Genomic DNA, 26,845 nt, shown 5'->3' on the forward strand with positions numbered 1-26,845 from the left:
TGAGTGACTTCATTTTCACTTTTTGCTTTCTTGCATTGGAGAAGGAAATGGCAACCCACTCCAGTGTTCTTGCCTGGAGAATCCCAGGGACGGGGGAGCCTAGTAGGCTTCCGTCTATGGGGTCGCACAGAGTCGGACACGACTGAAGCGACTTAGCAGCAGCAGCAGCATTTAGCATAATATTTTTGAGATTCACTAATGCTGTTGTGTGTATTTATATATATTTGCTCTATAGTGTTCCATGATATGTATATATTATTTGGGTTGTTTTCAGTTTTTGACCATTATGAAAAATGCTGCTAAAACTTCTGCAGACACGTTTTCAAGGGGACATATGTTTTTATTTGTCTAGGGTGAATAGCCAGCAATGGAATTGCTTGACCATTGTATTTAGTGTTATAAGGTATCGCCATATTGTTTTGCAAGGTGGTTGTAACATCTTGCATTTCCACCAGCAATGTAGGAGATAGTTCCAGCTGCCACATATTCCATTCTCACCGACACTTGGTATTGAAAGTGTTTTTTACTTTAGTCATTCTAGCATGTGTGCAGTTGTATTTCACTGTAGTTTTAATTAGCATTTCTCCAAGGACTAGCAATGTTAAACATATTTTCATGTGCTTATTGGCATTTGTATATCTTTTGGGAAATGTTTGTTCCAATGTTTTGTCCATTTTTTTATTAGCTTTTATTGGTTGTATTATTGAGTTATGAGTTCTTCACGTATTCTGAATAGCAGGTTTTTGTTGTGAAAAATTTTGCTTCTGCTCTGTGTATTACCTTTGTGTTTTCTTAATAATCACTTTTGAGAAGTGACACTTTTAAACTATGAAGTCCATTTTATTATTTTTTTCTTTTATTATTTGTGTTTTGATCTCCTATTTAAACAATGTTTGCCTAACTCAACAACGTAAAGATTTACTTCTAGAAACGTCACAGTTTTATCTCTAACATTTGGGTCAGTGAACATTTAAAAAACAATTTTATTTGGCTGTGCCAGGTCTTAGTTGTGACATGTGGGATCTGTAGTTTTGGCAAATAAACTCTTAGTTGCAACATGCAGGAGCTAGTCCCTGAACAGGGCTTGAATCCAGGCCCCCTGCATTGGGAGTGAGGAGTCTTAGCCTCTGGATCACCAGGGAAGACCCTCAAAGAACTTTTTTGTGTCACTTTTTATGTATGGTATGAGGAATTCTCCAAGCCAGGCTTCAGCAATACATGAACCATGAACTTCCAGATGTTCAAGATGTTTTAGAAAAGGCAGAGGAACCAGAGATCAAATTGCCAACATCCACTGGATCATCAAAAAAGCAAGAGAGTACCAGAAAAACATCTATTTTGACTATGCCAAAGCCTTTGACTGTGTGGATCACAATAAACTGTGAAAAATTCTGAAGGAGATGGGAATACCAGACCACCTGACCTGCCTCTTGAGAAATCTGTATGCAGGTCAGGAAGCAACAGTTAGAACTGGACATGGAACAACAGACTGGTTCCAAATAGGAAAAGGAGTACGTCAAGGCTGTATATTGTCACCCTGCTTATTTAACTTATATGCAGCGAACATCATGAGAAACGCTGGGCTGGATGAAGCACAAGCTGGCATCAAGATTTCCGGGAGAAATATCAATAACCTCAGATATGCAGATAACACCACTCTTATGGCAGAAAGTGAAGAGGAAGTAAAGAGCCTCTTGATGAAAGTGAAAGAGGAGAGTGAAAAAGTTGGCTTAGAGCTCAACATTCAGAAAACTAAGATCATGGCATCTGGTCCCATCACTTCATGGCAAATAGATGGGGAAACAATGGAAACAGTGTCAGACTTTATTTTTTGGGGCTCCAAAATCACTGCAGATGGTGATTGCAGCCATGAAATTAAAAGACGCTTACTCCTTGGAAGGAAAGTTATGACCAACCTAGACAGCATATTAAAAAGCAGAGACATTACTTTGTCAACAAAGGTCCATCTAGCTAAGGCTATGGTTTTTCCAGTAGTCATGTATGATGTGAGAGCTGGATTATAAAGAAAGCTGAGCACTGAACAATTGATGCTTTTGAAATGTGTTGGAGAAGACTCTAGAGAATCCCTTGGACTTCAAGGAGATCCAACCAGTTCATCCTAAAGGAAATCAGTCCTGAATATTCATTGGAAGGACTGATGCTGAAACTGAAACTCCAATCCTTGGGCCACCTGATGGGAAGAACTGACTCACTGGAAAAGACCCTGATGCTGAGAAAGATTGAAGGTGGGAGGAGAAGGGGACAACAGTGGATGAGATGGTTGGATGGCATCACTGACTCAATGGACATGGGTTTGGGTAGACTTGGCAGTTGGTGATGGACAGGGAGGCCTGGTGTCCTGCGGTTCATGGGGTCACAAAGAGTTGGACATGACTGAGTGACTGAATTGAACTGAAGGCTTGAAGTTCATTATTTCCATATATAATATCCAGTTGTTTCTGCATGTTTCTTACAAAAACTATCTTGTCTCCATTGAATTACTTTGATACCTTTGTTGAAGATCAATTGACCATATATATGTCTAGCTATCTCTGGACTCTATTCTGTTTATCCATCTATATGTCTATCTTTATGCCAGTGACATACTGTTTTTATTTTGTAAGTTTATAGTAAGTCTTGAAATCAAGTAGTGTAAGTCTTCCAACTTTGTTCTTATTTTTAAAAATCATTTTAGCTATTTTAGGTTCTTTTTTAAATATAAATTTTAATATTAACTTGTCACTTTATTCAAAATAAGCTTATTTGGATTTTGGTCTATAGATTACTTTGAGGAGGATTACTATCTTAACAACATAGAGTCTTTGCTGTTCCTTGCAATGATATATGTGTATACTTATTTAGATATTGTTTACTTCCCCTTTGTAATAGCTTGTAGTTGTCACAGCATTCATTAAACTTATTCCTAAACTTATTTCCTCATTCATTTTTGTGAATGAAGTTGTTTTTCAAATTTCCTTTTCTTATTATTTTGTGTTAGTATAGAGAAATCGGCTTCCCTGGTGGCTCAGTTGGTAAAGAAAGAATATGCCTGCAATGCAGGAGACACTGGTTTGATCCCTGGGTTGGGAAGATCCCCTGGAGTAGGAAATGGTTACCCACTCCAGTATTCTTGCCTGGCAAATCCCACGGACAGAGAAGCCTCATGGGCTATGGTCCGTAGGATCACAAAGAGTCGAACGTGACTTAGCGACACTTTCAGTATAGAGAAATACAATAGATTTTTGTATGTTGACTCCATATTCTGCATTCTTGCAATGTTCACTTATTAGTTTAGTCTAATTCGTAGGGATTATTTAAAGTTTTCAGCACACCATCATGTCATGTTCTTGGTCTTATGTAGAAAGCCTGAGCTTTCAAAATATTAAACCAACCCTGCATCCTTTGAAATAAACTACATTTGAAATAAACTGCATGTATATCCTTTTAATATTTTGTTGGATTCTATTTGCTTTTTTTTTTTTGCCTGTGGTGCACAGCTTTGGGATCTCAGTTCGCTGATCAAAGATTAAACCCAGGCCATGACTATGAAAGCGAAAAATCCTAACTGCTAGATCACCAGGAAACTACTTATTTGCTAATATTTTGTTAAGGATTTTTGTGCCTATGCTCACGAGAGATGTTGGTCTGCAGTTTTATTTTCTTGTAATATCTTTGTCTGGTTTTTGGATCAGGGTAAAATTGACCTCATAAAATGAGTTAGGAAGTATTCCGTTTTTCTACATTTTCTGAGTTTGTATAGAGTTGATATTTATTTTTCCTTAAATTTTTGATAAAATTGACCTTTGAAGATTTCTTTTTCTTTTTTAAAAAAAGTTAAAAAATTTAAATTGTATTTATCTAATTGATATAGAACTCTTTGAGGTTTTTTTTGTTATTGTTATTGCTTTAATTTATTCTTAGTCATTTTTGTTATTTGTGTCTTTTGAGAATTTGTCCATTTTGACCACTTGCCAAATTTGTTCAGTTGTCCATTTATTATCATAAATTTGTTTGTAATAATCCCCTATTATCCTTTTTTGTATCTGTATAATCTGTTTCTGTGTCTCTCTTTTATTTCTGATATTGATATTTTTTGTCCCTCTATTTTTTCCCTGATCTGTCTGATAAGAGGTTTATCAGTTTTATTGATCTTCTCAATGACCTAACATTTGATTTTGATTATTTTCTGTTTCTATTTTATTGATTTCTGCCACTATCTGTACTGTTTCCTTCCTTTGGTTTGCTTTAGATTTATTTGCTCTTCTTTTTCTATCTTATTAGAGTGAAAGTTTATTGATTTGAGACCTTTCTTGTTTTTGAATATTGGCACAAGGCCATAAATTTCCATGTAAGCCCTATTATAGCTGCACTCCATAAATTTTGATAGGTTCAATTTTTGTTATAGTTCAGTTCAAAATATTCTCTAATTTATCTTGTAAGTTTTTTCACTGACCCAAAGTTTCTTTAAAAGTGTGTTATTTCTGAATATTTGGAAATATTTGGACCATTGTATTTATTGTTTTTGATTTCTAACTTAATTCAACTTTTGTCAGAGAACATTATCTGTATGCTTCAATATTTTGACATTGAGATTTATTTTGTGGCCCAGAATATGGCCTTGACTGATAAACTTTCCATGAGCACTTGAAAGAATGTATATTCTGCAGTTGTTTGATGATGTGTTCAAATCTTCCACATCCTTGCTATTTTTTGTCTCTTTTTCTGTCAGTTGCTGATAAAAGCATACTGCAGTTTCTAACTGACTATGATTATGGAACTCTCTATTTTTCCCTATAAAACTGTCATATTTTGCTTCTTGTGTTTTGAGGTTCTGATACTTGGGTCCTACTCAATTATGATTGTTATGTTTCACTGTTGAATCATCCATTTTAACATGATGAAGTGTTTTTTTCTATCCTTGTTAATATAGGATAGATTTGTTTTGGAATCTATTTTATCTAATATTAATGCTATTCCAGCCTGCTTTTATTTACTGTTTGTGTGGCATATATTTTCTATCCATTTCCTTTTAATCTTTTATAATTTCCTATTGACTTCCTAGAAACTATAATGTACATCTTTAATATCCACGGTTAACTTATAGTTAATAACATACTACTTTATTTAAAATACAGAAATCTTGCAACCTTGTACTCTCATATCTTGATTTTATAAAGATGTTGTATGTTACATACAACACAGGACATTGTTATGACTTTTTAAGTTGTATGATTAATAAGGAAATTAAGAGCAGAAAGAAAATATAGTTTTTTATATTTACCAATAGAGTTGCCATTTCTGATGCTCTTCATTCTTTACTGAGGATCCAAGTTTCTATCTGGTATCTTTTATCTTCAGCCCCAAAACTGCAATTGCAGAGCTGCTTATGGCCAAATTTCTTAGATTTCTTTGGTCTGAAAGTGTCTTTATTTTGCTTTTATTTTTGAGTAATATTTTTTCTGAATATAGAATTCTGATTTGACAGCTTTTCTTTTTCTTTCAGTACCTTAAATTTATTAGTCGATCTGGCCTTCATGGTTTCAGGGGGGAATTCAGCCATGGGTTGTATTATGCCCATAATATGTATATAATATATTGTTTTTCTTGCTGCTTTCAAGATATACTGTTTATCTTTGATTCCAATAGTTTGATTGTCATATGGGCTTCTACTGGCATAGGCTACTAGATTTTATTTTCCTTGATGTTTGCTTATCTCTCTGTGTTTGAAAATTTCTGTCTTTTATCAAATTTGGATATCTTTGGCCATTATTTCTTTAAATATTTTTTCTGCTCCATTCTTTCCATTCTCTTTTTCTGATATTCCAATTGTTGTTTAGTCACTAAACAAGAAGATGTTTGCTTCTTGGCAGGAAAGCTATAACAAATCTAGACAGTGTGTTGAAAAGCAGAGACATTACTCTGTTGACAAAGGTCCATATAGTCAAAGCTATAGTCTTCCCAGTGGTCACGTACTGTTGTGAGAGCTGTACCATAAAAAAGGTGGAGTGCCAAAGAATTGATGCCTTCAAACTGTGGTACTGAAGACATCCTGAGAGACCCTTGGATAGCAAGGAGATCAAACCAGTCAATCCTAAAGGAAATCAGTCTGGAATATTCATTGGAAGGACTGATGCTGAAGCTGAAGCTCCAGTATTTTGTTCATCTGATGTGAACAGTTGACTCATTGGAAAAGTCCCTGATGCTGGGGAAGATTGAGAGTAGAAAGAGAAGAGGGTGTCAGAGGATGAGATGACTGGATAGCATCACTGATGCAGTGGACATGAACTTGGGCAAGTTTTGAGAGATGGTGAGGGACAGGGAGGCCTGGCGTGCCTCCCTGTCCATGGAGTTGCAAAGAGTTGGACACAACTGGGCAACTGAACAACAAGTTGCTGAATTGTGTCCAACTGTTCTGTGACCCCATAGATTGTAGCCTGCCAGGAATTTCCCAGGCAAGTATACTGGAGTCATTTGCCATTTCCTTCTCCAGGGGATTTTTTTGATCCATGGGTTGAACCTTCATTACCTACTATGGCAGGCAGATTTTTTGCCACTGAGCCACTAAGGAAGCCCAATATTCCAATTGTTGTTGTTTAATTGCTAAGTCATGACCAACTCTTTGTGACCCCAAGGACTATAGCCTGCCAGGCTTCTCTGTCTATGAGATTTCCCAGGCAAGAATGCTGGAGTGGGTTGCCACTTCCTTCTCCAAGGTATCTTCCCAAAGTGAAGTGAAGTGAAGTCGCTCAGTCGTGTCTGACTCTTTGTGACCCCATGGTCTGTAGCCTACCAGGCTCCTCCTTCCATGGGATTCTTCAGGCAAGAGTACTGGAGTGGGTTGCCATTTCCTTCTCCAGGGGATCTTCCCAACCCAGGGATTGAACCTGGGTCTCCCGCATTCCAGGCAGACGCCTTAACCTCTGACCCACCAGGGAAGCCCCTTCTCCAAGGTATTTCCCAACCCAGGGATCAAACCCATGTCTTCTGCATTGCCATGAGGATTCTTTACCATTGAGCTACCAGGGAAGCCCATTCCAGTTATATACCCTTAATTTTACTGTTTGATGTTACCTAACAGGTTTGTCAGAGAAGGCAGTGTCACCCCACTCCAGTACTCTTGCCTGGAAAAATTCCATGGATGGAGGAGCCTGGTAGGCTGCAGTCCATGGGGTCACGAAGACTCGGACACGACTGAGCGACTTCACTTTCACTTTTCACTTTCATGCTTTGGAGAAGGAAATGGCAACCCACTCCAGTGTTCTTGCTTGGAGAATCCCAGGGACGGGGGAGCCTGGTGGGCTGCCCAGAGTTGGGGTTGCACAGAGTCAGACATGACTGAAGTGACTTAGCAGCAGCAGCATTATCAAGTTAACGTACTCTTCCTTCTGTCCCGTCCATTTGGCTGTTAAGTCCATCAGGTGAATTTCTTTTTTTTTTATTTTTGGCCGTGCCACATGGCATACGGGATCTTATTTCCTTGACCAGGGACTGAACCCATGCTGCTTGCAGTGGAAGCACAGTCTTAACCACTGGACTGCCAGGGAAGTCTCTGAGTGAATTTTTTATTTCAGAAATTATATTTTTCAGTTCTAAAATTTCTATCTTTTTCTTTTTACTATTTTAATTTTTCTGCTGTGACTTCTTATTTCTGATGAGAGCTTCATGAATTGAAAGTATGTTTTGTTTTACTTCATTAAGGGTAGTTATAGTAGCTGCATGTACCTTGTCTCTCTTTCCAACCTCTGTTTCATTTAGTGATCAAACTGGACTAATTTTCTTTTCCTCTGAGAATGTGTTTTATTTTCTTGGTTCTTCATGAAAGTGAAAGTCACTCAGTTGTGTCCGACTCTTTGGGACCCCATGGACGATACAGTCCATGAAATTCTCCAGGCCAGAATACTGGAGTGGGTAGCCTTTCCCTACTCCAGGGGATCTTCCCAACCCAGGGATTGAACCCAGGTCTCCTGCATTACGGGCGGATTCTTTACCAGCTGAGCCACAAGGGAAGCCCAAGATTACTGGAGTGGGTAGTCTATCTTTCTCCAAGGGATCTTCCTGACCCAGGGATTGAACCAGGGTCTCCTGCATTGCAGGTGGATTCTTTACCAACGAAGCTATCAGGGAAGCCCTATGGTTCTTCATATGTTGGGTAATTTTTTATTATATCCTGGACATTGTGAATGTTGAGTTGTGAAGACTTTGGATTCTGTTATTTCCCACTGGCAAATAGTTTTTCCTGTGTTTTAGTGAGTCATTTTCTTGGCAGGGCTTGAACTGTAAAACTCTGTTGCTTATGCAGTAACTCCTTACTCTGTTCAGATCTTTTGCCTTTCACAGGGTGACTTTGAGTCTGTTTTCTACTTGTGTGGTTCAGGGTTCAGTCAGGGGGGTAGATTCCCCTACTCTCTTTAAACATTCACAGTTTGCCAGCTTTTCTTTTTGGTTTCCCCAGGCCAGAAAGCTTGTGGAGTTTTCTACGCGTTGCTCTCACCACTGTGCACATTTCATGGGCAGCAGTTAGCCCAGGCCCGTGGAGATGGAAACTTGCTGGTATAGCTGTCTGTCTTCCATCTTCCTTAGTAGCTGTAATGCCCCCATTGGGGTCCATCTGCTTCTGTTCACTCTCTGTAGCTTCAGGTGGTTGCTTTCTCATTATGTCCAATTTTATAAGTTGTTTTCTGTGAAAGGAAGAGGGATTGATGGTAGAGGTTTATTTTATCACAATGCAAAGTCTCTTCATTTCTTTTTAATTTTTAAAAATTCCCTCTTCCTATGTTTTATTTTTTTTAAGCATTATCCATTGTGTTTATTTACTCCTGGGTTTCTACTGATTTAGTCTTCGTTTAAAAATTATTTTGTCTTTTACTCCTAATTCTCTTGAGTTCTTTTACCTGGCTCTTCACAATCTCTTTTTTCTCTCATCACCTAATTTTAGTGTGTTAATAACACAGTTTTGATCATTTCCTTTGTTTAAAAAAATTTTTTTAATTGGAGTATAGTTGATTTATAATGTTGTGCTACTTTCTACTGTACAACAAATTGAATCAATTTCACATATACATACATCAGTCATTTTCTTAATTTCTTTTAGCTTGCTTGGAAATACTGGGTTACAATTTCATCTGCTTAGTGCATGTGCATCTGCTTCTTATTCTCTTTCTCTTGTGATAAATTCATATGGAATTTTCTGTTGCTCATTTTTAAAGAAAAATAGTTTTTCTATTGATATAGTTTTAAAGACAGGTTCGGGATAACTTTAGGGCTCCTCTTCTATTTTTATTGTTTATTTTCTGATCAAAGTGATAAAAAATATGCCTGTGTACTTTCTGAGATCTGTTTCCTTTGGTTTTCTTTCCCATTTTAATTTGGACTCTTCCTCCTTTGTGTCTAGTATCCCGACACAGTTCAACTGGGATTCTATTCCCAGCAGTTTCTTCTGAGCACAGAGCTTTATCTTGAGGGTAGGCTTGGTGTGTTAGTTTTTAGAATTGAGAGTCTGCTCCATCACTCTCAGATCTTATCATCTGAAGAACTCCTTCCTTGCTTTACTTCTATTTTCAGATTGGGACATCACAGTTTTCAGTGAGTGCCTATGGATGGTTCGGGAGTTTTCCAGACCAGAGGACCATCAGAGGCCCAGCTGTCTTCCTTGTGTATCTTCCATCATGAATGCTGATACTGTGATGTGTGGCTACCAGATGATTGTCCCTATCCACTCATAATTGGTTTGCTGCGCTGCCTGGTCACTGATTTTGTTGTAGATATTGTTAGCCTGTCTTTGGGTTTGTCGCCCTCATTGACCTGTCTGTGTTTATTGGAGGGGCTTTGGATGATTTGAAACGTATGCTTTTGTCACTGGACTCTCTGGAATCCTCCTCATTTAGCATATTTAACCTGACTCTTAAAAACCCTGTTCTCTGGTATTTAAGATCCATTTCTTGAATAAATGGCTGCTGCCTTTAGAACCAGGCTGTGATTGCTCACCCACTCTCTACATTGTGTCAAGGTGAAGTCACAGTAGACAGCAGTCCCTTTAGTCCTTTCTTCTTTTCTTTTTTCTGTTACCATGAAGAGGAGATAACCAAAACAGATACCAAGGGAGCATTTCATGCAAAGATGGGCACAATAAAGGACAGAAATGATATGGGCCTAACAGAAGCAGAAGATATTAAGAAGAGGTGGCAAGAATACACAGAAGAACTATATAAAAAAGATCTTCATGACCCAGATAATCACAATGGTATGATCACTCACCTAGAGCCAGACATCCTGGAATGCAAAGTCAAGTGGGCCTTAGGAAGCATCACTACGAACAAAGCTAGTGGAGGTGATGGAATTCCAGTTGAGCTATTTCAAATCCTAAAAGATGATGCTGTGAAAGTACTGCACTCATGCCAGCAAATTTGGAAAACTCAGCAGTGGCCACAGGACTGGAAAGGGTCAGTTTTCATGCCAGTCCCAAAAAAAGGCAATGCCAAAGAATGCTCAAACTACTGTACAATTGCACTCATCTCACACACTAGTAAAGTAATGCTCCAAATTCTTCAGGTGAGGCTTCAACAGTACATGAACCGTGAACTTCCAGATGTTCAAGCTGGATTTAGAAAAGGCAGAGAAACCAGAGATCAAATTGCCAACATCCGCTGGATCATCAAAAAAGCAAGAGAGTTCCAGAAAAACATCTATTTCTGCTTTATTGACTATGCCAAAGCCTTTGTGTGGATCACAACAAACTGTGGAAAATTCTTCAAGAGATGGGAATACCAGACCACCTGACCTGCCTCTTGAGAAATCTGTATGCAGGTCAGGAAGCAATAGTTAGAAATGGACATGGAACAACAGATTAGTTCCAAATTGGGAAAGGAGTATGTCAAGGCTGTATATTGTCACCCTGCTTATTTAACTTATATGCAGAGTACATCATGAGAAATGCTGGGCTGGAGGAAGCACAAGCTGGAATCAAGATTGCCGGGAGAAATATCAATAACCTCAGATATGCAGATGATACCACCCTTATGGCAGAAAGCAAAGAAATAAAGAGCCTCTTGATGAAAGTGAAAGAGGAGAGTGAAAAAGTTGGCTTAAAACTCAACATTCAGAAAACTAAGATCATGGCATCCAGTCCCATCACTTCATGGCAAATAGATGGGGAAACAGTGGAAACAGTGACAGACTTAATTTTGGGGGGTCCAAAAATCACTGCAGATGGTGACTGCAGCCATGAAATTAAAAGATGCTTGCTCCTTGGAAGATAAGTTGTGACCAACCTAGACAGCATTTTATAAAGCAGAGACATTGCTTTGCCCATAAAGGTCCATTTAGTCAAAGCTATGGTTTTTCCAGTAGTCATGCATGGATGTGAGAGTTGGACCATAAAGAAAGCTGAGCACTGAAGAATTGATGCTTTTGAACTGTGGTGTTGGAGAAGACTCTTGATTCCCTTGGATTGTAAGGAGATCCATCCAGTCCATCCTAGAGGAAATCAGTCCTGAATATTCATTGGAAGGAATTATGCTGAATCTGAAACTCCAATACTTTGGCCACCTGTTGTGAAGAACTGTCTCATTTGAAAAGACCTGTATGTGGGAAAAGATTGAAGGTGGGAGTAGAAGGGGATGACAGAGCATGAGATGGTTGGATGGCATCACTGACTTGATGGACATGAGTTTGAGTAGGCTCTGGGATTTGGTGATGGACAGGGAAGCCTGGCGTGCTGCAGTCCATGGGGTTGCAAGAACTGAACTGAACTGACAAAAATCTGTAAATATGGGGGCCTCCTGATCAATGGCAACATTGAACTTTCCTTATCCCACTAGGCTTAGGCTTGCTGTTCGGTTTTGTGAAATGAAAAAAAACTATGTTTATATACACTGTATACATGCTCAGGGGATGAAACTATAAAGAAATGCAAAGGAATGATTCAGAAAAGTTAAAAAAGTATTTACCTTCATGATGAGTGAGAGGGATAAAAATAGAGATAGATAGCTGTAAGATTCAGGAAATGTTCTTTTAATCTGGGTGGTAGTTACATGAGTGTGCATTTATTGTTATTTAAAAATCTGTATATATAAATTTATGTCCACTTTCATAACATCAAGATAAGCTATGTAGAATCTCTGGAAAACAGTGTGAATTCAATATCCTTCTACCCCTATTCAGAATTTCTTTTGGGGGCATCACTGAGCAAGGTCAGGAGTGAGTCCAGAAACAGAAGTGTTCACCAGAGTTGGGGATTTTGTTGGATGCAGAAATGTGAGCCAGGTACTGTACCTCTGTTGAAAGTATGATTGGTGAGGGAGTTACTCTGTATTTTCTGCTTAAATTCAACATGACCAACACCTAGCTCTTAGATGCAGGTCAAAGAACCCTTCTTTGGTAGCAAAAACAGTGTTTTTAGCTGTTCTAGGAGACTGTGGAAGAGAGTAGGCACTTGGCTGGGTCAAGAACAAACAAGAATCTGGGGCCCACTCACACAGGCCTTCTGGCTTGGGTCAAAACCAGTACATAAGGTGAGGGGTTCTTTGTGATGACAGCCTTTAACACTCTGTGTTGGACCGCAGTGCTCTGGCCTGGTTGCCCTGGATGCCTGATGTATACTTGGGTCTTACCAGGAGAAGGGATGAATGGGAAATAAATCTTTTGAAACTGTGAATTGGAAGGACTGATCCTGAAGCTGAAACTCCAATACTTTGGCCACCTGATGTGAAGAACTGACTCATTGGAAAAGACCCTGATGCTGGGAAAGATTGAAGGCAGGAGGAGAAAGGGACAACAGAGGATGAGATGGTTGGATGGCATCACCGACTTGATGGACATGAGTTTGAGCAACTCTGGGAATTGGTGATGGACAGGGAAGCTTGGCATGCTGCAGTCCATGGGGCTGCCAAGAGTTGGACACTGCTGAGCGATGGAACTGAACTAAACTGAAGCATGTCTTTATTTTTGATTTATAGTTGACCTGAACAATAATTTATTGAGAATAATTTTTTTCTCAGAGTTTTAAAGGCGTTGCTTCATTATTGTCTTGATTCAAATGTTGCTTTTGGGAAGTCCAAAATTCCTGATCTTTCCTAGGTGATATAACTTAAAAAAATCTCTAGAGACATGTGGAACTTTGTTTGTCCTCAGTTTCTGACATTTCATAAAAAGATGTGCTTTATTCTATGCCGACTTTTATTCACTTTGATGTATGTTTTTAATCTGGCATTTTCTAAATTTTTAAAAATTAATTTTGTTAATTTTTTAGCCCTTCTGCTTTTGCTATTTGTTTTCCCCTCAAGTTCCTTTTATTCTCATGTCGGATCTCTGGATTGATCATTTCTCTCTTACTTTGTCTCTGTCTTTTTGCTGAACTTTGGGAAATTTCCTCAACTGCATCTTCTAGCCCTAATATTGAGTATTGATTATTTATTTCTGGGATCATGTTTTTAATTTGTAAGAGCTCTTTTCTGTTTTTTGTTCTCTGTATATTGCCTTTTTTTTTTTTACAGCACCTCAATATTCATCTGTGGTAGAGTCTCTCATATTCTGATATTAATAACAGGTTTTTAAAAAAGGTTTTCTTCTCCTACATAGATTCCTTTTCTCCGAGTTGATTTTTCTGTTTCTTCACTTTGTCCTCCATGCCAGAGGCTTTCTTTCTGATGGCTGGCCATCCTTTGCTATCTATTCACTGATTACAGGTTGGGACTGAGGAGCTGACCTGAGCATGTCGGTGGCCCTTTACTGGGGAAACCCCTTTTGTCACTGTGTGTCTTTAGTTTTTTCCTCTTTGACTGGTCAGAGTCACAGAAGGAAGGAGTGAGAAAGAGGCTTCTAATCTCCAGCTTGAAGAGTAAGAGTCGCTGCTAGCTGTGTGTGGGGTGCGGGGGCAGAGGTTAGCTTATTCACTGTTCAGTATTCACACTTCACAGAAACACCAGTTCCTCATGTTTAAGTGAGTTACCCTGGTCTTCAACTGTGTTTGGTTTCTTCCACTTCTGAGACCCTCTGGTATATCTTCTCTTTAGGCAATAAACTTAAGAAGATCTGCTAAGTTGGCGAGAGGTAGGGAGAGAATTTAGGGATCTAACTGTTTTGTAAACAGCTTTCAACCAATTCCTCCTTTTTTTTTTTCCTTTTCTTTTGGCTGTGTATGCAGCATGTGGGATCCTAATACCCCAACCAGGTATAAAACCCATGCCCCCTGTATTGGGAACTCAGAGTCTTAACCACTGGACCGTCAGGGAAACCTCTTAATCCCCAGCTTTTAAAGTTCCTATTCCTGTACTCCCCCACCCCCTCCACTCCCAGTTCCAGAGCTAACTAGAGCTGGCAGTTCCATGACTTCTGAGAATCCTGAGATGCTCATTGTTGTTTCTCAGCTTTCCTCACTGCCGGCCTGGGATTGGACTTTTTTCGATCTGCCAAGTCAATGGCTACTTGTCTATTGGTTTTCAAGCTTCCAGAATTATGTTGCAGTGTGTCTTCTTACCTCTTGTCCCTTTCTTCTTGTATTAAAACAATTCTTCTACTGTAGTTTGGTAGCGTTTCAGATGTGCCTGATTTAGATGTTTGTGTTCGCTTTTGTAGTCTTTTTTGTTTTGTTTTGTTTTGAATGCACCACAAGGCATGTGGGATTTTATTTCCTCCACTAGCGAGTGAACCTCATCCCAGCACCAGAAATGCAGAGTCTTAACCACTGGACCATCAAGGAAGTCCTTCGCCTTTGTAATCTTAACCTAGAAGCTTTCTCCCACGTTTTCGTGTCTACTGTCTTCTCATTCTTTATGTCTTAAATATAATCTCTTCTGAGAGGTCTTCCGAAACCACTAGGGGGGCATTCCTTACCCTTTTCTTTTTTCTCTGTTTTAGCTCCCATCTCTTTATAGACCTTTGAAGATATTTTTTATACTTCTGTTCATCTTTCACTCTTTACCATAAGCAGCATCAAGGGCTGTAGCTTTAATTTTTATTTTTTAGCTTTTTCATACACTGTCACATATTCAGTATTTGGCACATAGTTCAGGAGGAGAAGGGGACAACAGAGGATGAGATGGTTGGTTGGCATCACCGACTCAATGGACATGGGTCTGGGTAGACTCCGGCAGTTGGTGATGGACAGGGGGGCCTGGTGTGCTGCAGTTCATGGGGGTCACAAAAAGTCGGGCACAACTGAGCAACTGAACTGAACTGAAATATCCGCTGAGTGAGTGAAAGGACAAGGTACACATAGGCATGAATTTTTAAGCTTGATAGCAATGCTCTCAGGTTTTACATATGTAGGAAAAGAGCGGGGAAATAAAATAGCTCCTAGCTCATTGGACTGTTGTGAGGCTTACCAATATGAAGAGGAGAAAGTGCTTAGAACAGTGCCTTGCACATAGGAAATACTACAGAAATGTTGTATTTTTAAGAGTCTTAAAAAAAAGAGTCTCTAAAGAGTTATCAGTTTATATTTAAATATTGTTTTATGATGGAATGAATTATTTTTTTCTTTAAGGTATTTTTAAAAATGTATTTTAATTGGAGGGCAATTGCTTTACCATGTGGTGTGGGTTTCTGCCATACAACAGTGTGAATCAGTCATAAATAATACATGTGTTCCCTCCCTATTGACGAATTATTCTTGAGTATTGTGTAGTATGTTCTGAGTCATAGCATATCTGAATTTTAACTCCAGGTTGATCATGAATCTCAATTTGGACTGTAACACTATCATGGAAGAGAATGTACTTTACCATGAAGGTAGGAGCCCAGGTATTTTCAAGTTTGTCCATATAGCCAGACACTTAAATTTCAGGACACTGCTGTCTATACTTCAGGTTCTTGTTTAGGCAGTTCCAAAATATCTGCACCTTCTAAAGGAGTGTAATACATTTTTGGTACAATCAATTTTAAAAAAATAGAGCCACATTGATTGGATAGGTGGTTGATAATTCAGTTTGATTTAAAAACTTAAAGAATGATTCATTGTCATCAACTGCAGCATATCTCTGAAATTATTTAATTTCTACCCAATAACTCCTTAGTTCCTGAAAAATTTGTAATTATAAAGAGCTCAGTACAATTTAGCAACGAGAGTTAAAATATTCTTTGGTTTTCTTCTGCTAAATCTGTATGTCTAGATTGATACTTCCTTGAAAAAATCAGTAATACTCTTGTTCCCCTCTGTCCTTGCAGTTTCAAGTACAGTACTCAGATGTCTCATCACATCAGAAAGAAAGCACAGGCTTATGAGTCACTCTGGTTTGGGTGGGAAGTGCTTAAAACTTGGCCTCTTGATTCTTCAATTTCAAAATATTGATCTGAGGAAGCTACCCAGTAAACTTCTAAAAAACAAGTTTCTGTCACCTAACCTGATTGTATTAAAATAAAATAGAGATTCATATTCCATTTCAAATGTTACTAATATCCAACAAGCACTCAACTTCAAGAAGATTCGCCATCTTTGTCACTTTCTCCATCACAATGTGAAATAAATGACTTCCACTGTTCCTAGCACAAGCTCTCCTGATCAACAGTGCGATAGGAACCAAACAGCAATCCATCTTCTTTTTCCGCTTGAATAAATTATTTCCCCCCTTTTCTTTATTTCCAGTGCCCCATTTCTGACAAATGAATTGTTTCCATGTTAAGGTGTTTTCCAGTTGGCAAGTGGTCAGGTCCTACTAATTCATGCCTGAAAACCTTGGATGATTTTATGTACCTATGTGGGTTTTAAAAAATATGCTAAAAAGTGTATGGTGGGCCACAACGTTTTCAACTGTTTCTCTTTATAGGTGACATATAAGTGCTCTATTATTTATCTCCTCGGTGACCTTGGGCAAGTTATTTAACCTCTCTAAGCCTTGCTTTTCTTACTGGTAGTATGGGAATAATAATGATAACAAAAGAACTATTATTTTTATATTTACTGGCACAAAGTAAACAATCAGAATTTAGAATTATTATTGTGACTGTGACCCAGAGGATGAAGATGACATCTTTTTTAATCACGGATTTACCCATGTCACAAGGTGCCTGGTACACAGTGTGTGTTCAATCAACAATATCTGCTGCTGCTGCTGCTGCTGCTAAGTCACTTCAGTCGTGTCCGTGTCTGTGCGACCCCATAGATGGCAGCCCACCAGGTTCCCCTGTCCGTGGGATTTTCCAGGCAAGAATACTGGAGCGGGGTGCCATTGCCTTCTCCGAACAATATCTGATAAATGACTAGAAACACTAGTATCTTTCCCTTCACCTTTGCTGCTTAATTTTTGCTTAATGTCTAAAATTCCTTAGAACACCTTTTCACAAGTTAACTGCTCAAAAAAAATGTAACAAATAATGCATGTGGAAATGCTTTGAAAAATGTAAATGGCTAAGCAAATATGATTGATGATGATGATATGATGATGATGGTGGTGGTGCTGGTGGTGCTGGAATCACTTGCCTGAGAATGGGAGTGTTTGCTGACCTCTCCTGTCTGCTGAAAGTGCCAGATAAAGTTTGCCTCCCGGAACTAAAACTGACTGAAGATTATACATGTAAGTATAAGAATATTTGGAAGAATTAACAATGAGATTTGTGATATATGACATCCTTTTGCTTTTGAGGGGAGAGTTGACTGTTTTGGCTCTCAAAATATGTGTGTCCTTTCCTGTCACCCTTTATTTGTTTCTTTTATGAAGTTTTGGTTTCAGTTCAAGAGGATGACCTTCCTCAAAGAAGGAGGATCATTCTTAGATTATGAATCTGCAAAGAACTCTGGTTCCTCGTTAGAACTCCCAAGCCATGTGCTGTTGCATTGTTCTCCCCACATCTCTATTTCTGAATATGTTTCTTATTAGCTGTATATATTCTTTAAAAAGGACGAGTTTCTGGATATAGAACTGGATTTCAGTACCAACTGCAGATACTATATTGTCTGTGTATGTGGATGTGTGTGGATGTGTATAGGGGATTATACTTGATTTTGTTGATGAAAGATCACTGCTGTATTTTCCTTACTCTATAGATCATTCTGTTTTGAGAGACAGAGTATTGGCTTGGGAAGGCGGATGGAGCAGGATCTCACATGTAATTGCTAATTTTAGCAATTTATTATCTACTATGTGCTAGTCATTGTGCTAAGTAGTTTATATATGTAATATTTAAAAATCTTATATCAACTCTGTGAGAGCTATCATTATCCCCATTTTATAGGTTACGAAATTGAGGCTCAGAGTCTTAGAGGAGGCAGTGAGTCAGTAATTATAGCATTTAGTAATGAGTGCTATCACAGAAGGAAGCCCTGTGTGCTGTGAAAGTGCTGATAAGATCATTTAGTGCAGCTTGTGGTAGGGAGGATTAGTTATCTACAGCAGAAGTGGTTATAGTTGATATTTGGAATTCTTGGGAGGTGGTCAGTCAGGGAAGCATGGGTTGCATTTCTGTAGAGAGAATAGCATGTGAAAACCCATGACAGGATGAGAGCATCGTGAGTTGGAGTTTTTGCTAGTCAGTATGGCTGAAGTATGGTTCATAGGGAAGAAACGGGAGATGGAGCTTGACAGATGAGTAGGAATTGATTCACCCTGGACTCCATGTGCTAAGTTAATTATCTGGATTTTGACTAGCAGGAAATGAGGAAGATTTTGCATGTTGGAAAGATCACTCTGTCATGTTAAAAAAGAATCAGAAAAGAATCAGTCTAGATATGATGGCAATAATCTAAGAAAGAAATATTCAGGCTTGAATTCAGGTGATGTAAGTGTAGATGGAGAAGAGAGTTGATTTTAGAGATTATTTCTAGATAGAACCAATTGGGTCAAGCAGTTGAATCTATTGGACACAAGAAACACCTTGAGAGGCTCAAAAATAGTAAGTTAAGACAGATCTGTAGGGTGATTAACGAGAGTGTCTGGTTCCTTACTGATCCTCTAATCATGAGAAGAAATGAAAAAGGAACCAGGCATAATTTTTACTTTAACCATTGAGGTGAATATTTATAGCAATCCAAATTTGTGAAGTATGTCCAAATACTCCGTATTTGTATCTGTCATTTTTCAATGAAAGGTGAAATTGAAAAGAAGATGAATAGTTTCAAAGGAAGCAATGACATCAAATCCATAAAGTCTTAGACTTTATGTAATGGAAGAGAAAATCAATGAAAAATAAGATGAAATTAGAATATATGCTTTCAGATGTACAACATAAATAATCAACTTTTGCAAAGAATGTGGATGTATTATTTTAATTTCTCATTTGACAAAAACAGAACAAGACAAAAAAGCAAACAAGAACCCCTGAAGCTTAGAGATATTAAATGGTTGACTGAGGTCACACCTAGCTGTAGGTGAGAATTCACTGCATCCTAGAGCTTTCTGCAGGACACTGTGATGATTCCACCTCATGTACCCGGCATGTTAGGGTCCAAGTCATGAAGAATAAAAGAAGTGGCTCCTTTGAAGAAAAGAAATGAGCAAATACTGCCAAAACAGTGAAGAACCTATGAAAATCTTGGGAATATATAAAGTGAAATGATTGGAATTCTATGAAATGAAAAATGAGGGGAAAATAAATCAGGAAGAAGTGTTCTTTATTATTTACATGTTGTACAATTTTTTTTTCTGGAACTTGCTTATTTGTATGTGGGAGACGTGGGTTTGATCCTTGGGTTGGGAAGATCCCCTGGAGGAGGGCATGGCAACCTATTCAGTATTCTTGCCTGGAGAATCCCCATGGACAGAGGAGCTTGGCAGGCTGAAGTCCATGGGGCTGCAAAGAGTTGGACACGACTGAGCAACTAAGCACAGCACATAAATGATACTAGAATTTTAAGGAATTTATTTAAAGGATATTGATACAATATAGCTGACATTTAAAATTTTAACTCATTTCAACTCTGTGTTAAGGTGACCATCTTTTTGTGCCCAGAGTTGTAAGAAGTTCTAAGGGCATTACAAATGAGATATATATATATGAGTTCTGTCCTCAACAATCTCAAGGGAAACTAGATGTGCAAACATAAAACTAATTTAGAACCATCCAGAACAGTTTATTACCAGTGATCAATTAATATAATAAAGTGGCAAAATTTTTGAGGCCGATGGTGAGTGCTTTGAGTCGTCAGGAAGGGAAGGAAGAGATAAGTGTCTGGAGTCAGTCAGAAGGCTTTTTAAATGGAATGATTCTTAAGATGGGTCTTCAAGAATTAAAGGGGTTTAGTTTTTCAAGGAGGAAAGTCTGGGGCTAGTGAAGTAAGCAAGTTTCATTTCATGTTTCCTAAAAAAATAAACAGATTTAATCTAATATTTCATCTGTTCACTCTAATATAACTTAGTGGAATACTGGAAACAACTTAATGTCAAAAAATAAAATAGGGGAAGTGTCAGAATGTCATGCCCTATCATATTTAATAATTATACATCGTTAAACTAGTAAAAATAATAAAGGAACAGTGTGACATGGTGGGGAAGCCTGACTTGCAACCAGTTAAACTGTTAGTTCTACTACTTACTGACTCAGTGGTAAAGAACCCACCCGCCAGCTCAGGAAATGCAGAAGACACAGGTTTGATCCCTAGGTCTGGAAGATCTGGAGGAGGAAATGGCAACACTCCAGTATTCCTGCCTGGGAAAATTTCATGGACAGAGGAGCCTGGCGGTCTATAATCCACAGGGTCACAAAAGAGTCAAACACGACTTAGCAACTAAACAACAAGATACACATATACTTCAGTTCAGTTGCTCAGTCGTGTCCGACTCTTTGCCACCCCATGGAGTGCAGCACGCCAGGCTTCCCTGTCTATCACCAACTCCCGGAGCTTGCTCAAACTCATGTTCATCGAGTCGGTGATGCCAGCCAACCATCTCATTCTCTGTAGTCCGCTTCTCCTTCTGCTTTCAATCTTTCCCAGCATCAGGGTCTTTTCCAATGAGTCAGTTCTTCACATCAGGTGGCCAAAGTATTGGAGTTTCAGCTTCAGCATCAGTCCTTCCAATGAATATTCAGGATTGATTTCCTTTAGGATTGACTGGTTGGATCTCCTTGCAGTCCAAGGGACTCTAAAATTTTCTACAACACCACAACTCAAAAGCATCAACATATACACTATTGGTATGTAAAGAGATACTGTCTTTCTGAAGGGAAATGTCTCAATTCTTACATAAAGCTTTAAAATGAGTATTTCCTGTTGACTCAGCAATTCTACAGTTAAAAACTTATTCTAAGGAAAAAAGATGTGTGTACACATTTAAAAAGATATTCTTTGCAGTATTGAATAGAATAGTAAAAATAACCCCATATTTCACAAATAGATGATTGCTAAAATAAATTATGGTTCACTTACATAAAGAACAATTACAAAGCTATTAAAATGCTGATGTAGAAATGTATTTCTGATATAGAAAGTAAGGAAAGAAGATTCTAAAACTATATACAGTATAACTTCGTTTTTGTAAGTGTATGTTTATGCAGAGAAAATTTTCTGGAAGGATAATATACCCAAACTGTTGTCTCTGAATGGTGGGCCATTAGGTGATTTTTATCTTCTTCATTGTACTTACCCAAATCTTTTACTTTTATGGTAATAAGCATAGATAATTAAAAATTTTAAAGTATGAATGGATCATTACTTAAAATACTTAGAGACATAAAAAAATGATTAAGATTTAAAGAAAAACACGTTGTTTATTTTTGTTAAAGTATTTTTATACCAATCCCTAAAATGAATGACTGAATTTTGCTTCTGTGGCTTTTTCTTTCAAAATGTAGCACTTTTCAAGATGTTAGGGACAGGATGAATCGTGAAGAAGCAGAGAGCAGAGATTAGACTCATGTTTGCCTGGATGAAAATCATCACTTTTTAGGCTCCCCTTTCTTGTTTTCTTCATTTTCATCACTGTTTTAAGTGTTGGCTTCCTTGGCTGTTTTCATAAAGAAACTTTAACTCAGTTAGCCTCTGCAAACAGCCGCTTTGTGCCTCCCTCTTGCTCTTCCTTTCACTCTTACTGCTGCTGCTAAGTCGCTGCAGTCGTGTCCAACTAGCACCCAGCAAATTCAGCACTCACTAGTTACTAGTCACGGGGCATATACAGTGGTGAACAAGAGACATAGTTCTCAGAGTCTACTGTCCACTTGGGAGAGATAGTCAAGATAGTCAGCAGTCACCCAAGTAATTAAATATTTAAGAATTGTGCTAACTACTGTGAAAAAAAATAAGGTGTTGTGAGAGAGGAAAATGGGGGTGGAGTAGAGGGAATCAATTTCGACACAAGATCTTCATGGGTAAGTGACATTTAAAGTCAGCCTTGAGGCATAAGAAGATGTTAGACAAAATGTGGAAGGAAAACCCTGGTAAGTAGAGGGTTAGGGTTAGATTGTAAAGATTTTCAGGCAAAAAATATCTTTGTGTGTTAAAGAAACTGGGGCAAAAGTCAGTATGCCTGGCCCTTCTGGTATGACAGCCTGGAAGATAAACAAGGGCCTGGTTAAGGGTTTTGGATTTTATTCTGAGGGCAATGGACAGCCTCTGAGAGATTTGCATGAAGCAGTTTATAGTTTTTAAAATAATTCTTTGGCTCCTCAGAGGAAAAAGAACTGGAGAGAGGCAAGAAACAGAAAGGTGAATACGGAGGCTTTGAGAATTGATCAGGAGATGATGGTGCCCAGTGGTGATAGTGAAGATAAGGAACAGAAGACAGATGGAGGTGTATTTTAGTAGTCACATTGATAGGACTTGGTGGCAGATTGATTAGGAGTAGGGGACAGGGAATAGGAGCTGTTGATTACGCTTTGCTGGAGTGACTTGGTGGATTACATGGATGGTGGTGAGGGAAGGGATAAGGGTTCAGCGTTGCATGTTTTACTGTGCAGTATCCGTAAGAGAAATTGAATAGATAAGATCTATTACTCAGAAGAATGACCTATCTGGGATGGAGATATGCTTTTAAGAGTCATTGGTATGATTATTCCCATTTTACAGATGAGGAAACTGGGATTGAGTAGAGAGAGAACCAAATTCTTAGTCCAGAACTGTTTGATTTCAGAACTCAGACTCTTAGCATTTGCCTCTGCTCTAGAGGTCCACAACCTCCAGGATCTAATGCCTGATGATCTGAGGTGGAGCTGATGTTATCGTTACAGAACTAAAGTGCACAATAAATGTAACTCACTTGAATTATCCCGGAACTGTCCCCCCACCCCTGGTCCATGGAAAAATTGTCTTCCATAAAACCAGTCCCTGGTGCTAAAAAGGTTGGGGACCACTGCTCTTAGAGGACTTCCTCTAACATGGTATTTTAGTCAACTTGCCAGGGCTGTCATAACGAAGCATCACAGACAGGATGGTGTGCATGACAGAAATTAATTTTCTTGCCTCCTGGAGGCCAGAAGTCCAAGACCAAGGTGTTAACAGGTTTGGTTTCTCCTGAGGACTGTCTCCTTGGCTTGCAAATGGCTGTCTTTTCATTGTGTCCTCATATGGCCCTTTCTCTGTGCACACACATATCTGGTGTCTCTCCTGGGCTCTCATCTCTTCTTCTTATAAAGACACCAGTCGGCTTGGATGAGAGCCCACATTAAGAGCCTCATTTTAATTTAATTACCTCTTTAAAGGCCTTATTTCCAAGTACAGTGACATTTTGAGATTAGGACTTCAACATGTGAATTCTGGGAGACAAAATTCCATCCAAAGCAGATGGGTTCTGTTTTCTTAAAGTGTAAGGAAAAGAGTGGGCCTGGGGGCTAATTTTGAAAAGTGTGGGGAGGACTGAAATAGAGATTGAAGAGGGTGAAAGGGGGAGCTTTCTAGAGAAGTGTAACCCCAGGGTCAGGTGAGACTAGAGATGATTTGTTTACATCCAACAACCCAATTATCTAAGATTCTGCAGCAAAATTCAGGCTGCAGCTGCTAAGTCACTTCAGTTGTGTCCGACTCTGTGCGACCCCATAGATGGCAGCCCATCAGGCTCCCCAGCCCTGGGATTTTCCAGGCAAGAACACTGGAGTGGGTTGCCATTTCCTTCTCCAATGCATGAAAGTGAAAAGTCAAAGTGAAGTCGCTCAGTCGTATCCGACTCTTAGTGACCCCATGGACTGCAGCCTACCAGGCTCCTCCATCCATGGGATATTTCCAGGCAAGAGTACTGGAGTTGGGTGCCATTGCCTTCTCCGAATATTCAGGCACACAGGTGGAATAAAGTACATGAAATCTGAGCTGCCACGTGGCTACTGTTATTTCAGCCAAACGGCCATCTTTTGTGTGCACAGTTTGAACGTAAATGAGTTTCACTTACATTCTGAGCACAATTACAAATTGCTGTATGTCAGGGACCTTTCTGGCTGTTCTCAAATAGTAGAAAACATGAAAGTTAAATAATCTATAATTGCTAGGGTTTTGTTGCATTCACCAATGAGCAAATTAGCTTGAACATTTTGCCAACTGGTTCTGTTAAAAAAAATTGTCTTTAATGATTAGTCATCATTATTTTTGTTCTTTCTCTCCCCCTTCTTTCTTCCTATTTTTCCCCGTCTTCACTCATCAATTTATTGAATACCTACTAGTTGTCTGGCATTAGGGGTAAAAGGAGTCCATAATCTAGTGTGGGAGACAGGTATATACGCAATAGAACCTCAAGTGATAGTGCTGTTATTAAAGTAATAATTCGTTTGTTCATTTAACCTGCAAATATATTGAGTGTCTGTTAAGAGCCAAGCACTGTGTTAGGCTTGGGATAGAGACATGAGTAAGGTAAAGTTTTTACCGTCAAGAAATTTACAACCTGATATAGAAAAAGAAACAGGTAAGTAAACAAAAGCAATACAACGGAATGCTTATAAAATGTTAAAAGATCTCAGGGAAAGGAGTGACTCTGTCTATGCATTCCTTTGCATGTTTGGTTACCCATTGAAAAGAGTCATTGCTGCATTTTAATGAAAGGAACTGTAAAAAGCATATGCATTCATTTCACATTTTTGAATGCTGGCTGTCATTGTGTAGTGAAAGTTTTGTAGTTCCTGAATAACAAGCAAGCTTTGACTTGGGAGATCTATAACTTTTCTCCTCATTTAGCTTATTGTCCCAAACCTGCACTATCAACACCTTTTTAAGGCGATAGAATGATTAATGATATTCCTGAAATACTCGACAGAAACCTGCTGAATGTTAAGACTTGATAAGTCAGAGTAGCAAAGCGTTACTGTGATGGTGGGTGTGGAGAAAGCATCTGCTGGCCTAGCAAATGTCTGATTCTTGAAACTCAGAACTATGTATTAATGTAGGGGTTCCCTGTAATTTTTTTAAAAAAGATGATGAAAAGATGATGATCAAAAAGACTGAGAAGAAAATGGATTTTTGTAAATTATGTAATTGAAACCCTTCCACTATCATCTATTTTTACTGTATCTCAGGAAAAAAAAAACTTACAACCAAATACTTATTGGGGTTAATTGAGACAATGGATATAAACTTGTTGCTTTTTTCAGAGGTGATATGTTATATAAACTCAAGGTGCTATTTGCAATGTAGACAATTTTGTGGGAAAATGTTAGCCATATTATGGAAATAGTGCAGATAGGAGAAGGAAGAAGAGGCAAATCTGATAAATGGTATATGAGATTTAGGATGAATGATTAATCCAACTGCAGCTGAAGATTGCTTTGATGTCATGCAATGAACATGCACAATCTACATATCGACTTCACTCCAGATGGTGTTCAAGAGTATGTCATAGTGGAAAGAGCCTTGGATGGGAGTCAGGGTCTGTAAGTTCTAGTCTAGCTCAGCTGCTGACTACCAATGTGCCTTGTTTTCCCCACCTTTAACATTACGTGGTTATGGGAAAAGATCTCTAAGATCCTTCTAGTTCTATTTCATCATTCTGTGATTCTACGTCCCATGCCTATCAAAAGCATTTGACTTTCTTCAAGTTGCTGAAGCCAGCATTTCAGTTAGAATGCATCCAGGAGCTTGTTTCCATGGGCTGTTGGGAACCGCAAGGCCTTGCTTCTCCAGCACTTGATATGTCTTCTGTTAACTGCTGACAGTGAGCCATACCATCTAAAAGGCCCCTTGGGTAGCCTTAAAGATTGAAAGGACAGTGGACACTGTTGAGAGCTCTGTGGAAGAGGAGACCTGAGAGACGTTGATCATCATGGCCCCTTGGGATTTGCAAAGAGGAATGACTAGAACTGGGCCATTCACGGCAGCCAGGTCAAAGGTCAGGTCAGGAATGTGGACAATGCTGATGACTCCAGGTAGGTCTAGGAGGGTAAATAAGCCTATTTAGTCCCTCCTGAGTCTTGAGAAGATCTGGGCTGCCAAGCTCAGAAAGCTATGAGGAAGTCTCCTGATTCATGAAATTCCTTGGAAGAAAAATGTGACATTCCTTTTTTGTAATTTATTATCATCCAAGTATTGTATTCTTACTAGTACTCACCAAGTTAATCTACTTTAACAATTCTCACAGTTCAAACATTGCTACACACTTTATGATCACTTATTGAGTTATAAATCTGGTTTTTATTGACGGTATTGTGCAGTGGATTCCCTATGTTTTAGGATTTTTAGTGTTGTTCAAAGACATTTGAGTTTTCTCTAGTTTTAGTTAAGTATAATTCTTGGGCATCCCGGGCAGCTCAGCTGATAAAGAATCCACCTGCAATGCAGGAGACCCCAGTTCAATTCCTGGGAAGTTCCCCTGGAGAAGGGATAGGCTACCCACTCCAGTATTCATGGGCTTCCCTGGTGGCTCAGATGGTAAAGAATCCACCTGCAATGTGGGAGGGAGACCTTCTTCAATGTGAGAGAACTTCTCTGGTGGCAGATATATATCCACTATTATTTTGCTAATAATAGGCTAACAGGGATGATTATAAGATGATTTGGAGTATTGCCTTTCTT

General features: G+C 38.7%; 1 protein-coding gene across 8 annotated transcripts in view; it reads left to right on the forward strand.

Annotated features, from left to right (window-relative positions):
• The window catches only part of UNC79 (unc-79 homolog, NALCN channel complex subunit), a 278,726-nt gene that overhangs the window by 22,603 nt on the left and 229,278 nt on the right, over window positions 1-26,845 (forward strand). The gene's annotated exons all lie outside the window — the stretch shown is intronic.

This window comes from Bos indicus x Bos taurus, chromosome 21, assembly GCF_003369695.1.
Source record: "Bos indicus x Bos taurus breed Angus x Brahman F1 hybrid chromosome 21, Bos_hybrid_MaternalHap_v2.0, whole genome shotgun sequence".
In the NCBI taxonomy this organism is placed as follows: domain Eukaryota; kingdom Metazoa; phylum Chordata; class Mammalia; order Artiodactyla; family Bovidae; genus Bos; species Bos indicus x Bos taurus.